We start from the raw sequence: 15018 nt of genomic DNA on the forward strand, positions 1-15018 counted from the left end.
ACTAACTTTTTTATTAATGATTAGTCCGCTGTAGTTTTAAAGTCACGAATATTATTCTTTAAAAGGAAAAGCAAATTAGAAAAATATTAATATTGTACTTTTGAAATATTTTCATGTTTTACCGACTTCTCCGCTTGAAAGGGCAAAAACAGACTTAGCTATAAATGCACTGTCCTGGCTATTCATATACAAAGTTGCGCATTCCTAAACTGCTTGTACAAGCATCAGGGCAGTATGGAAATCGGTGTGGTCTAAACTAACTTGTTTATTAATGATTAGTCCGCTGTAGTTTTAAAGTTACGAATATTATTCTTTAAAAGGAAAAGTAAATTAGAAAAATATTAAAATTGTACTTTTGATATATTTTCATGTTCTACCGAGTTTTCCGCATCAAAGGGTAAAAGCAAACTGAGCTATAAATGCACTGTCCTGGCTATTCATATACAAAGTTGCGCATTCGTAAACTGCTTATACAAATATCAGGGCAATATGGAAATTGGTGTAGTCTAAATTAAGTTGTTTATTATTGCTGTGTCCGCTATAATTAAACAATCACGAATATAATTCTTTAAAAGGAAAAGTAAATTAGGAAAATATTAGAATTCTACTTTTGAAATATTTTCATGTTCTACCGAGTTTTCCGCATCAAAGGGTAAAAGCAAACTGAGCTATAAATGCACTGTCCTGGCTATTCATATACAAAGTTGCGCATTCGTAAACTGCTTATACAAATATCAGGGCAATATGGAAATTGGTGTAGTCTAAATTAAGTTGTTTATTATTGCTGAGTCCGCTATAATTAAACAATCACGAATATAATTCTTTAAAAGGAAAAGTAAATTAGGAAAATATTAGAATTCTACTTTTGAAATATTTTCATGTTTTACCGACTTCTCCGCTTCAAAGGGCAAAAACAGACTGAGCTATAAATGCACTGTTCTAGCTATTCATATACAAAGTTGCGCATGCGTAGACTGTATATGCAAACATCGGGGCAATATAAAAATCTCAGTAGTTTAAACTAACTTCGTTATTATTGCTGAGCCGCTATAATTAAACAATCACGAATATCATTCTTTAAACGGAAAAATAAATTAGAAAAATATTAAAATTATACTTTTGAAATATTTTCATGTTTTATTGACCTCTCTATTTTAAAGGGCACAAACAGATTGAGCTATAAATGCACTGTCCCGGCTATTCATATACAAAGTTGCGCATGCGCAAACTGCTTGTACAAATATCAGGGCAATATGGAAATCGGTGCAGGCTAAACTAACTTGTTTATTAATGATTAGTCCGCTCTAGTTTTAAAGTCACGAATATCATACTTTAAAACGAAAAGTAAATTAGGAAAATATAAATATTGTACTTTTAAAATATTTTCATGTTTTACCGACTTCTCCGCTTCAAAGGGCAAAAACAGATTGAGCTGTAAATGCACTGTTCTAGCTATTCACATACAAAGATGCGCATGCGTAGACTGTATATACAAACATGGGGGCAATATACAAATCGGTTTAGGCTAAACTAACTTTTTTATTATTGCTGAGTCCGCTATAATTAAACAATCACGAATATTATTCTTTAAAAGGAAAAGTAAATTAGAAAAATATTAATATTGTACTTTTGAAATATTTTCATGTTTTATCGACTACTCCGCTTCAAAGGGCAAAAACAGACTGACCTATAAATGAACTGTCCTGCCTATTCATATAGAAAGTTGCGAATTCGTAAACTGCTTGTACAAACATCAGGGCAATATGGAAATCGGTGTAGTCTAAACTAACTTTTTTATTAATGATTAGTCCGCTGTAGTTTTAAAGTCACGAATATTATTCTTTAAAAGGAAAAGCAAATTAGAAAAATATTAATATTGTACTTTTGAAATATTTTCATGTTTTACCGACTTCTCCGCTTGAAAGGGCAAAAACAGACTTAGCTATAAATGCACTGTCCTGGCTATTCATATACAAAGTTGCGCATTCCTAAACTGCTTGTACAAGCATCAGGGCAGTATGGAAATCGGTGTGGTCTAAACTAACTTGTTTATTAATGATTAGTCCGCTGTAGTTTTAAAGTTACGAATATTATTCTTTAAAAGGAAAAGTAAATTAGAAAAATATTAAAATTGTACTTTTGATATATTTTCATGTTCTACCGAGTTTTCCGCATCAAAGGGTAAAAGCAAACTGAGCTATAAATGCACTGTCCTGGCTATTCATATACAAAGTTGCGCATTCGTAAACTGCTTATACAAATATCAGGGCAATATGGAAATTGGTGTAGTCTAAATTAAGTTGTTTATTATTGCTGTGTCCGCTATAATTAAACAATCACGAATATAATTCTTTAAAAGGAAAAGTAAATTAGGAAAATATTAGAATTCTACTTTTGAAATATTTTCATGTTCTACCGAGTTTTCCGCATCAAAGGGTAAAAGCAAACTGAGCTATAAATGCACTGTCCTGGCTATTCATATACAAAGTTGCGCATTCGTAAACTGCTTATACAAATATCAGGGCAATATGGAAATTGGTGTAGTCTAAATTAAGTTGTTTATTATTGCTGAGTCCGCTATAATTAAACAATCACGAATATAATTCTTTAAAAGGAAAAGTAAATTAGGAAAATATTAGAATTCTACTTTTGAAATATTTTCATGTTTTACCGACTTCTCCGCTTCAAAGGGCAAAAACAGACTGAGCTATAAATGCACTGTTCTAGCTATTCATATACAAAGTTGCGCATGCGTAGACTGTATATGCAAACATCGGGGCAATATAAAAATCTCAGTAGTTTAAACTAACTTCGTTATTATTGCTGAGCCGCTATAATTAAACAATCACGAATATCATTCTTTAAACGGAAAAATAAATTAGAAAAATATTAAAATTATACTTTTGAAATATTTTCATGTTTTATTGACCTCTCTGTTTTAAAGGGCAAAAACAGACTGAGCTATAAATGCACTGTTCTAGCTATTCATATACAAAGTTGCGCATGCGTAGACTGTATATGCAAACATCGGGGCAATATAAAAATCTCAGTAGTTTAAACTAACTTCGTTATTATTGCTGAGCCGCTATAATTAAACAATCACGAATATCATTCTTTAAACGGAAAAATAAATTAGAAAAATATTAAAATTATACTTTTGAAATATTTTCATGTTTTATTGACCTCTCTGTTTTAAAGGGCAAAAACAGATTGAGCTATACGAGCACTGTCCTGGCTATTCATATACAAAGTGTAGTTTTAAAGTCACGAATATCATACTTTAAAAGGAAATGTAAATTAGAAAAATAATAAAATTATATTTTAAAAATATTTTTATGTATTATCGACCTCTCTATTTTAAAGGGCACAAACAGATTGAGCTATAAATGCACTGTCCCGGCTATTCATATACAAAGTTGCGCATGCGCAAACTGCTTGTACAAATATCAGGGCAATATGGAAATCGGTGCAGGCTAAACTAACTTGTTTATTAATGATTAGTCCGCTCTAGTTTTAAAGTCACGAATATCATACTTTAAAACGAAAAGTAAATTAGGAAAATATAAATATTGTACTTTTAAAATATTTTCATGTTTTACCGACTTCTCCGCTTCAAAGGGCAAAAACAGATTGAGCTGTAAATGCACTGTTCTAGCTATTCACATACAAAGATGCGCATGCGTAGACTGTATATACAAACATGGGGGCAATATACAAATCGGTTTAGGCTAAACTAACTTTTTTATTATTGCTGAGTCCGCTATAATTAAACAATCACGAATATTATTCTTTAAAAGGAAAAGTAAATTAGAAAAATATTAATATTGTACTTTTGAAATATTTTCATGTTTTATCGACTACTCCGCTTCAAAGGGCAAAAACAGACTGACCTATAAATGAACTGTCCTGCCTATTCATATAGAAAGTTGCGAATTCGTAAACTGCTTGTACAAACATCAGGGCAATATGGAAATCGGTGTAGTCTAAACTAACTTTTTTATTAATGATTAGTCCGCTGTAGTTTTAAAGTCACGAATATTATTCTTTAAAAGGAAAAGCAAATTAGAAAAATATTAATATTGTACTTTTGAAATATTTTCATGTTTTACCGACTTCTCCGCTTGAAAGGGCAAAAACAGACTTAGCTATAAATGCACTGTCCTGGCTATTCATATACAAAGTTGCGCATTCCTAAACTGCTTGTACAAGCATCAGGGCAGTATGGAAATCGGTGTGGTCTAAACTAACTTGTTTATTAATGATTAGTCCGCTGTAGTTTTAAAGTTACGAATATTATTCTTTAAAAGGAAAAGTAAATTAGAAAAATATTAAAATTGTACTTTTGATATATTTTCATGTTCTACCGAGTTTTCCGCATCAAAGGGTAAAAGCAAACTGAGCTATAAATGCACTGTCCTGGCTATTCATATACAAAGTTGCGCATTCGTAAACTGCTTATACAAATATCAGGCCAATATGGAAATTGGTGTAGTCTAAATTAAGTTGTTTATTATTGCTGTGTCCGCTATAATTAAACAATCACGAATATAATTCTTTAAAAGGAAAAGTAAATTAGGAAAATATTAGAATTCTACTTTTGAAATATTTTCATGTTCTACCGAGTTTTCCGCATCAAAGGGTAAAAGCAAACTGAGCTATAAATGCACTGTCCTGGCTATTCATATACAAAGTTGCGCATTCGTAAACTGCTTATACAAATATCAGGGCAATATGGAAATTGGTGTAGTCTAAATTAAGTTGTTTATTATTGCTGAGTCCGCTATAATTAAACAATCACGAATATAATTCTTTAAAAGGAAAAGTAAATTAGGAAAATATTAGAATTCTACTTTTGAAATATTTTCATGTTTTACCGACTTCTCCGCTTCAAAGGGCAAAAACAGACTGAGCTATAAATGCACTGTTCTAGCTATTCATATACAAAGTTGCGCATGCGTAGACTGTATATGCAAACATCGGGGCAATATAAAAATCTCAGTAGTTTAAACTAACTTCGTTATTATTGCTGAGCCGCTATAATTAAACAATCACGAATATCATTCTTTAAACGGAAAAATAAATTAGAAAAATATTAAAATTATACTTTTGAAATATTTTCATGTTTTATTGACCTCTCTGTTTTAAAGGGCAAAAACAGATTGAGCTATACGAGCACTGTCCTGGCTATTCATATACAAAGTGTAGTTTTAAAGTCACGAATATCATACTTTAAAAGGAAATGTAAATTAGAAAAATAATAAAATTATATTTTAAAAATATTTTTATGTATTATCGACCTCTCTATTTTAAAGGGCACAAACAGATTGAGCTATAAATGCACTGTCCCGGCTATTCATATACAAAGTTGCGCATGCGCAAACTGCTTGTACAAATATCAGGGCAATATGGAAATCGGTGCAGGCTAAACTAACTTGTTTATTAATGATTAGTCCGCTCTAGTTTTAAAGTCACGAATATCATACTTTAAAACGAAAAGTAAATTAGGAAAATATAAATATTGTACTTTTAAAATATTTTCATGTTTTACCGACTTCTCCGCTTCAAAGGGCAAAAACAGATTGAGCTGTAAATGCACTGTTCTAGCTATTCACATACAAAGATGCGCATGCGTAGACTGTATATACAAACATGGGGGCAATATACAAATCGGTTTAGGCTAAACTAACTTTTTTATTATTGCTGAGTCCGCTATAATTAAACAATCACGAATATTATTCTTTAAAAGGAAAAGTAAATTAGAAAAATATTAATATTGTACTTTTGAAATATTTTCATGTTTTATCGACTACTCCGCTTCAAAGGGCAAAAACAGACTGACCTATAAATGAACTGTCCTGCCTATTCATATAGAAAGTTGCGAATTCGTAAACTGCTTGTACAAACATCAGGGCAATATGGAAATCGGTGTAGTCTAAACTAACTTTTTTATTAATGATTAGTCCGCTGTAGTTTTAAAGTCACGAATATTATTCTTTAAAAGGAAAAGCAAATTAGAAAAATATTAATATTGTACTTTTGAAATATTTTCATGTTTTACCGACTTCTCCGCTTGAAAGGGCAAAAACAGACTTAGCTATAAATGCACTGTCCTGGCTATTCATATACAAAGTTGCGCATTCCTAAACTGCTTGTACAAGCATCAGGGCAGTATGGAAATCGGTGTGGTCTAAACTAACTTGTTTATTAATGATTAGTCCGCTGTAGTTTTAAAGTTACGAATATTATTCTTTAAAAGGAAAAGTAAATTAGAAAAATATTAAAATTGTACTTTTGATATATTTTCATGTTCTACCGAGTTTTCCGCATCAAAGGGTAAAAGCAAACTGAGCTATAAATGCACTGTCCTGGCTATTCATATACAAAGTTGCGCATTCGTAAACTGCTTATACAAATATCAGGGCAATATGGAAATTGGTGTAGTCTAAATTAAGTTGTTTATTATTGCTGAGTCCGCTATAATTAAACAATCACGAATATAATTCTTTAAAAGGAAAAGTAAATTAGGAAAATATTAGAATTCTACTTTTGAAATATTTTCATGTTCTACCGAGTTTTCCGCATCAAATGGTAAAAGCAAACTGAGCTATAAATGCACTGTCCTGGCTATTCATATACAAAGTTGCGCATTCGTAAACTGCTTATACAAATATCAGGGCAATATGGAAATTGGTGTAGTCTAAATTAAGTTGTTTATTATTGCTGAGTCCGCTATAATTAAACAATCACGGATATAATTCTTTAAAAGGAAAAGTAAATTAGGAAAATATTAGAATTCTACTTTTGAAATATTTTCATGTTCTACCGAGTTTTCCGCATCAAAGGGTAAAAGCAAACTGAGCTATAAATGCACTGTCCTGGCTATTCATATACAAAGTTGCGCATTCGTAAACTGCTTATACAAATATCAGGGCAATATGGAAATTGGTGTAGTCTAAATTAAGTTGTTTATTATTGCTGAGTCCGCTATAATTAAACAATCACGGATATAATTCTTTAAAAGGAAAAGTAAATTAGGAAAATATTAGAATTCTACTTTTGAAATATTTTCATGTTTTACCGACTTCTCCGCTTCAAAGGGCAAAAACAGACTGAGCTATAAATGCACTGTTCTAGCTATTCATATACAAAGTTGCGCATGCGTAGACTGTATATGCAAACATCGGGGCAATATAAAAATCTCAGTAGTTTAAACTAACTTCGTTATTATTGCTGAGCCGCTATAATTAAACAATCACGAATATCATTCTTTAAACGGAAAAATAAATTAGAAAAATATTAAAATTATACTTTTGAAATATTTTCATGTTTTATTGACCTCTCTGTTTTAAAGGGCAAAAACAGATTGAGCTATACGAGCACTGTCCTGGCTATTCATATACAAAGTGTAGTTTTAAAGTCACGAATATCATACTTTAAAAGGAAATGTAAATTAGAAAAATAATAAAATTATATTTTAAAAATATTTTTATGTATTATCGACCTCTCTGTTTTAAAGGGCACAAACAGATTGAGCTATAAATGCACTGTCCTGACTATTCATATACAAAGTTGCGCATGCGCAAAATACTTATACGAACATCAGGTCAATATAAAAATCGGTGTTATCTGAACTAACTCGTTTATTAATGTTTAGTCCGCTGTAGTTTTAATGTCACGAATATCATCCTTTAAAAGGAAAAGTAAATTAGGAATATATTAAAATTGTACTTTAGAAATATTTTCATGTTTTGCCGACTTCTCCGGTTGAATGGGCAAAAACAGACTTAGCTATAAATACACTGTCCTGGCTATTCATATACAAAGTTGCGCATGCGTAGACTGTATATACAAACATGGGGGCAATATACAAATCGGTTTAGGCTAAACTAACTTTTTTATTATTGCTGAGTCCGCTATAATTAAACAATCACGAATATTATTCTTTAAAAGGAAAAGTAAATTAGAAAAATATTAATATTGTACTTTTGAAATATTTTCATGTTTTATCGACTCCTCCGCTTCAAAGGGCAAAAACAGACTGACCTATAAATGAACTGTCCTGCCTATTCATATAGAAAGTTGTGAATTCGTAAACTGCTTGTACAAACATCAGGGCAATATGGAAATCGGTGTAGTCTAAACTAACTTTTTTATTAATGATTAGTCCGCTGTAGTTTTAAAGTCACGAATATTATTCTTTAAAAGGAAAAACAAATTAGAAAAATATTAATATTGTACTTTTGATATATTTTCATGTTCTACCGAGTTTTCCGCATCAAAGGGTAAAAGCAAACTGAGCTATAAATGCACTGTCCTGGCTATTCATATACAAAGTTGCGCATTCGTAAACTGCTTGTACAAATATCAGGGCAATATGGAAATCGGTGCAGTCTAAACTAACTTGTTTATTAATGATTAGTCCGCTATACTTTTAAAGTCACGAATATCATACTTTAAAAGGAAAAGTAAATTAGGAAAATATAAATATTGTACTTTTGAAATATTTTCATGTTTTACCGACTTCTCTGCTTCAAAGGGCAAAAACAGATTGAGCTGTAAATGCACTGTTCTAGCTATTCACATACAAAGATGCGCATGCGTAGACTGTATATACAAACATCAGGGCAATATAAAAATCTGTGTAGTCTAAACTAACTTGTTTATTAATGATTAGTCCGCTGTAGTTTTAAAGTCACGAATATCATTCTTTAAAAGGAAAAGTAAATTAGAAATATATTAAAATTGTACTTTAGAAATATTTTCATGTTTTACCGACTTCTCCGCTTGAATGGGCAAAAACAGACTTAGCTATAAATACACTGTCCTGGCTATTCATATACAAAGTTGCGCATGCGTAGACTGTATATACAAACATCGGGGCAATATAAAAATCTCAGTAGTTTAAACTAACTTCGTTATTATTGCTGAGCCGCTATAATTAAACAATCACGAATATCATTCTTTAAACGGAAAAATAAATTAGAAAAATATTAAAATTATACTTTTGAAATATTTTCATGTTTTATTGACCTCTCTGTTTTAAAGGGCAAAAACAGATTGAGCTATACGAGCACTGTCCTGGCTATTCATATACAAAGTGTAGTTTCAAAGTCACGAATATCATACTTTAAAAGGAAATGTAAATTAGAAAAATAATAAAATTATATTTTAAAAATATTTTTATGTATTATCGACCTCTCTGTTTTAAAGGGCACAAACAGATTGAGCTATAAATGCACTGTCCTGACTATTCATATACAAAGTTGCGCATGCGTAAAATACTTATACGAACATCAGGTCAATATAAAAATCGGTGTTATCTGAACTAACTCGTTTATTAATGCTTAGTCCGCTGTAGTTTTAATGTCACGAATATCATCCTTTAAAAGGAAAAGTAAATTAGGAATATATTAAAATTGTACTTTTGATATATTTTCATGTTCTACCGAGTTCTCCGCTTCAAAGGGCAAAAACAGATTGAGCTGTAAATGCACTGTTCTAGCTATTCACATACAAAGTTGCGCATGCGTAGACTGTATATACAAACATGGGGGCAATATACAAATCGGTTTAGGCTAAACTAACTTTTTTATTATTGCTGAGTCCGCTATAATTAAACAATCACGAATATTATTCTTTAAAAGGAAAAGCAAATTAGAAAAATATTAATATTGTACTTTTGAAATATTTTCATGTTTTATCGACTCCTCCGCTTCAAAGGGCAAAAACAGACTGAGCTATAAATGCACTGTTCTAGCTATTCATATACAAAGTTGCGCATGCGTAGACTGTATATGCAAACATCGGGGCAATATAAAAATCTCAGTAGTTTAAACTAACTTCGTTATTATTGCTGAGCCGCTATAATTAAACAATCACGAATATCATTCTTTAAACGGAAAAATAAATTAGAAAAATATTAAAATTATACTTTTGAAATATTTTCATGTTTTATTGACCTCTCTGTTTTAAAGGGCAAAAACAGATTGAGCTATACGAGCACTGTCCTGGCTATTCATATACAAAGTGTAGTTTTAAAGTCACGAATATCATACTTTAAAAGGAAATGTAAATTAGAAAAATAATAAAATTATATTTTAAAAATATTTTTATGTATTATCGACCTCTCTGTTTTAAAGGGCACAAACAGATTGAGCTATAAATGCACTGTCCTGACTATTCATATACAAAGTTGCGCATGCGCAAAATACTTATACGAACATCAGGTCAATATAAAAATCGGTGTTATCTGAACTAACTCGTTTATTAATGTTTAGTCCGCTGTAGTTTTAATGTCACGAATATCATCCTTTAAAAGGAAAAGTAAATTAGGAATATATTAAAATTGTACTTTAGAAATATTTTCATGTTTTGCCGACTTCTCCGGTTGAATGGGCAAAAACAGACTTAGCTATAAATACACTGTCCTGGCTATTCATATACAAAGTTGCGCATGCGTAGACTGTATATACAAACATGGGGGCAATATACAAATCGGTTTAGGCTAAACTAACTTTTTTATTATTGCTGAGTCCGCTATAATTAAACAATCACGAATATTATTCTTTAAAAGGAAAAGTAAATTAGAAAAATATTAATATTGTACTTTTGAAATATTTTCATGTTTTATCGACTCCTCCGCTTCAAAGGGCAAAAACAGACTGACCTATAAATGAACTGTCCTGCCTATTCATATAGAAAGTTGTGAATTCGTAAACTGCTTGTACAAACATCAGGGCAATATGGAAATCGGTGTAGTCTAAACTAACTTTTTTATTAATGATTAGTCCGCTGTAGTTTTAAAGTCACGAATATTATTCTTTAAAAGGAAAAACAAATTAGAAAAATATTAATATTGTACTTTTGATATATTTTCATGTTCTACCGAGTTTTCCGCATCAAAGGGTAAAAGCAAACTGAGCTATAAATGCACTGTCCTGGCTATTCATATACAAAGTTGCGCATTCGTAAACTGCTTGTACAAATATCAGGGCAATATGGAAATCGGTGCAGTCTAAACTAACTTGTTTATTAATGATTAGTCCGCTATACTTTTAAAGTCACGAATATCATACTTTAAAAGGAAAAGTAAATTAGGAAAATATAAATATTGTACTTTTGAAATATTTTCATGTTTTACCGACTTCTCTGCTTCAAAGGGCAAAAACAGATTGAGCTGTAAATGCACTGTTCTAGCTATTCACATACAAAGATGCGCATGCGTAGACTGTATATACAAACATCAGGGCAATATAAAAATCTGTGTAGTCTAAACTAACTTGTTTATTAATGATTAGTCCGCTGTAGTTTTAAAGTCACGAATATCATTCTTTAAAAGGAAAAGTAAATTAGAAATATATTAAAATTGTACTTTAGAAATATTTTCATGTTTTACCGACTTCTCCGCTTGAATGGGCAAAAACAGACTTAGCTATAAATACACTGTCCTGGCTATTCATATACAAAGTTGCGCATGCGTAGACTGTATATACAAACATCGGGGCAATATAAAAATCTCAGTAGTTTAAACTAACTTCGTTATTATTGCTGAGCCGCTATAATTAAACAATCACGAATATCATTCTTTAAACGGAAAAATAAATTAGAAAAATATTAAAATTATACTTTTGAAATATTTTCATGTTTTATTGACCTCTCTGTTTTAAAGGGCAAAAACAGATTGAGCTATACGAGCACTGTCCTGGCTATTCATATACAAAGTGTAGTTTCAAAGTCACGAATATCATACTTTAAAAGGAAATGTAAATTAGAAAAATAATAAAATTATATTTTAAAAATATTTTTATGTATTATCGACCTCTCTGTTTTAAAGGGCACAAACAGATTGAGCTATAAATGCACTGTCCTGACTATTCATATACAAAGTTGCGCATGCGTAAAATACTTATACGAACATCAGGTCAATATAAAAATCGGTGTTATCTGAACTAACTCGTTTATTAATGCTTAGTCCGCTGTAGTTTTAATGTCACGAATATCATCCTTTAAAAGGAAAAGTAAATTAGGAATATATTAAAATTGTACTTTTGATATATTTTCATGTTCTACCGAGTTCTCCGCTTCAAAGGGCAAAAACAGATTGAGCTGTAAATGCACTGTTCTAGCTATTCACATACAAAGTTGCGCATGCGTAGACTGTATATACAAACATGGGGGCAATATACAAATCGGTTTAGGCTAAACTAACTTTTTTATTATTGCTGAGTCCGCTATAATTAAACAATCACGAATATTATTCTTTAAAAGGAAAAGCAAATTAGAAAAATATTAATATTGTACTTTTGAAATATTTTCATGTTTTATCGACTCCTCCGCTTCAAAGGGCAAAAACAGACTGAGCTATAAATGCACTGTTCTAGCTATTCATATACAAAGTTGCGCATGCGTAGACTGTATATACAAACATCGGGGCAATATAAAAATCTCAGTAGTTTAAACTAACTTCGTTATTATTGCTGAGCCGCTATAATTAAACAATCACGAATATCATTCTTTAAACGGAAAAATAAATTAGAAAAATATTAAAATTATACTTTTGAAATATTTTCATGTTTTATTGACCTCTCTGTTTTAAAGGGCAAAAACAGATTGAGCTATACGAGCACTGTCCTGGCTATTCATATACAAAGTGTAGTTTCAAAGTCACGAATATCATACTTTAAAAGGAAATGTAAATTAGAAAAATAATAAAATTATATTTTAAAAATATTTTTATGTATTATCGACCTCTCTGTTTTAAAGGGCACAAACAGATTGAGCTATAAATGCACTGTCCTGACTATTCATATACAAAGTTGCGCATGCGTAAAATACTTATACGAACATCAGGTCAATATAAAAATCGGTGTTATCTGAACTAACTCGTTTATTAATGCTTAGTCCGCTGTAGTTTTAATGTCACGAATATCATCCTTTAAAAGGAAAAGTAAATTAGGAATATATTAAAATTGTACTTTTGATATATTTTCATGTTCTACCGAGTTCTCCGCTTCAAAGGGCAAAAACAGATTGAGCTGTAAATGCACTGTTCTAGCTATTCACATACAAAGATGCGCATGCGTAGACTGTATATACAAACATCAGGGCAATATAAAAATCTGTGTAGTCTAAACTAACTTGTTTATTAATGATTAGTCCGCTGTAGTTTTAAAGTCACGAATATCATTCTTTAAAAGGAAAAGTAAATTAGAAATATATTAAAATTGTACTTTAGAAATATTTTCATGTTTTACCGACTTCTCCGCTTGAATGGGCAAAAACAGACTTAGCTATAAATACACTGTCCTGGCTATTCATATACAAAGTTGCGCATGCGTAGACTGTATATACAAACATGGGGGCAATATACAAATCGGTTTAGGCTAAACTAACTTTTTTATTATTGCTGAGTCCGCTATAATTAAACAATCACGAATATTATTCTTTAAAAGGCAAAGTAAATTAGAAAAATATTAATATTGTACTTTTGAAATATTTTCATGTTTTATCGACTCCTCCGCTTCAAAGGGCAAAAACAGATTGAGCTATACGAGCACTGTCCTGGCTATTCATATACAAAGTGTAGTTTCAAAGTCACGAATATCATACTTTAAAAGGAAATGTAAATTAGAAAAATAATAAAATTAAATTTTAAAAATATTTTTATGTATTATCGACCTCTCTGTTTTAAAGGGCACAAACAGATTGAGCTATAAATGCACTGTCCTGACTATTCATATACAAAGTTGCGCATGCGTAAAATACTTATACGAATATCAGGTCAATATAAAAATCGGTGTTATCTGAACTAACTCGTTTATTAATGCTTAGTCCGCTGTAGTTTTAATGTCACGAATATCATCCTTTAAAAGGAAAAGTAAATTAGGAATATATTAAAATTGTACTTTTGATATATTTTCATGTTCTACCGAGTTCTCCGCTTCAAAGGGTAAAAAAAGACTGAGCTATAAATGAACTGTCCTGCCTATTCATATAGAAAGTTGCGCATGCGCAAACTGCTTGTACAAATATCAGGGCAATATGGAAATCGGTGCAGTCTAAACTAACTTGTTTATTAATGATTAGTCCGCTCTAGTTTTAAAGTCACGAATATCATACTTTAAAAGGAAAAGTAAATTAGGAAAATATAAATATTGTACTTTTGAAATATTTACATGTTTTACCGACTTCTCCGCTTCAAAGGGCAAAAACAGATTGAGCTGTAAATGCACTGTTCTAGCTATTCACATACAAAGATGCGCATGCGTATACTGTATATACAAACATCAGGGCAATATAAAAATCTGTGTAGTCTAAACTAACTTGTTTATTAATGATTAGTCCGCTGTAGTTTTAAAGTGACGAATATCATTCTTTAAAAGGAAAAGTAAATTAGAAAAATATTAAAATTGTACTTTAGAAATATTTGCATGTTTTACCGACTTCTCCGCTTGAAAGGGCAAAAACAGACTTAGCTATAAATGCACTGTCCTGGCTATTCATATACAAAGTTGCGCATTCCTAAACTGCTTGTACAAGCATCAGGGCAGTATGGAAATCGGTGTGGTCTAAACTAACTTGTTTATTAATGATTAGTTCGCTGTAGTTTTAAAGTTACGAATATTACTCTTTAAAAGGAAAAGTAAATTAGAAAAATATTAAAATTGTACTTTTGATATATTTTCATGTTCTACCGAGTTTTCCGCATCAAAGGGTAAAAGCAAACTGAGCTATAAATGCACTGTCCTGGCTATTCATATACAAAGTTGCGCATTCGTAAACTGCTTGTACAAATATCAGGGCAATATGGAAATCGGTGCAGTCTAAACTAACTTGTTTATTAATGATTAGTCCGCTCTAGTTTTAAAGTCACGAATATCATACTTTAAAAGGAAAAGTAAATTAGGAAAATATAAATATTGTACTTTTGAAATATTTTCATGTTTTACCGACTTCTCTGCTTCAAAGGGCAAAAACAGATTGAGCTGTACATGCACTGTTCTAGCTATTCACATACAA

At 30.9% G+C, this 15018-nt stretch overlaps 1 protein-coding gene across 11 annotated transcripts in view; it reads left to right on the forward strand.

Annotated features, from left to right (window-relative positions):
* Window positions 1-15018, forward strand: part of LOC100114982 — a 361219-nt gene that overhangs the window by 236547 nt on the left and 109654 nt on the right. The window lies entirely within an intron of this gene.

The sequence above is a fragment of the Nasonia vitripennis genome (genome assembly GCF_009193385.2).
Source record: "Nasonia vitripennis strain AsymCx chromosome 1 unlocalized genomic scaffold, Nvit_psr_1.1 chr1_random0004, whole genome shotgun sequence".
Lineage (NCBI taxonomy): Eukaryota > Metazoa > Arthropoda > Insecta > Hymenoptera > Pteromalidae > Nasonia > Nasonia vitripennis.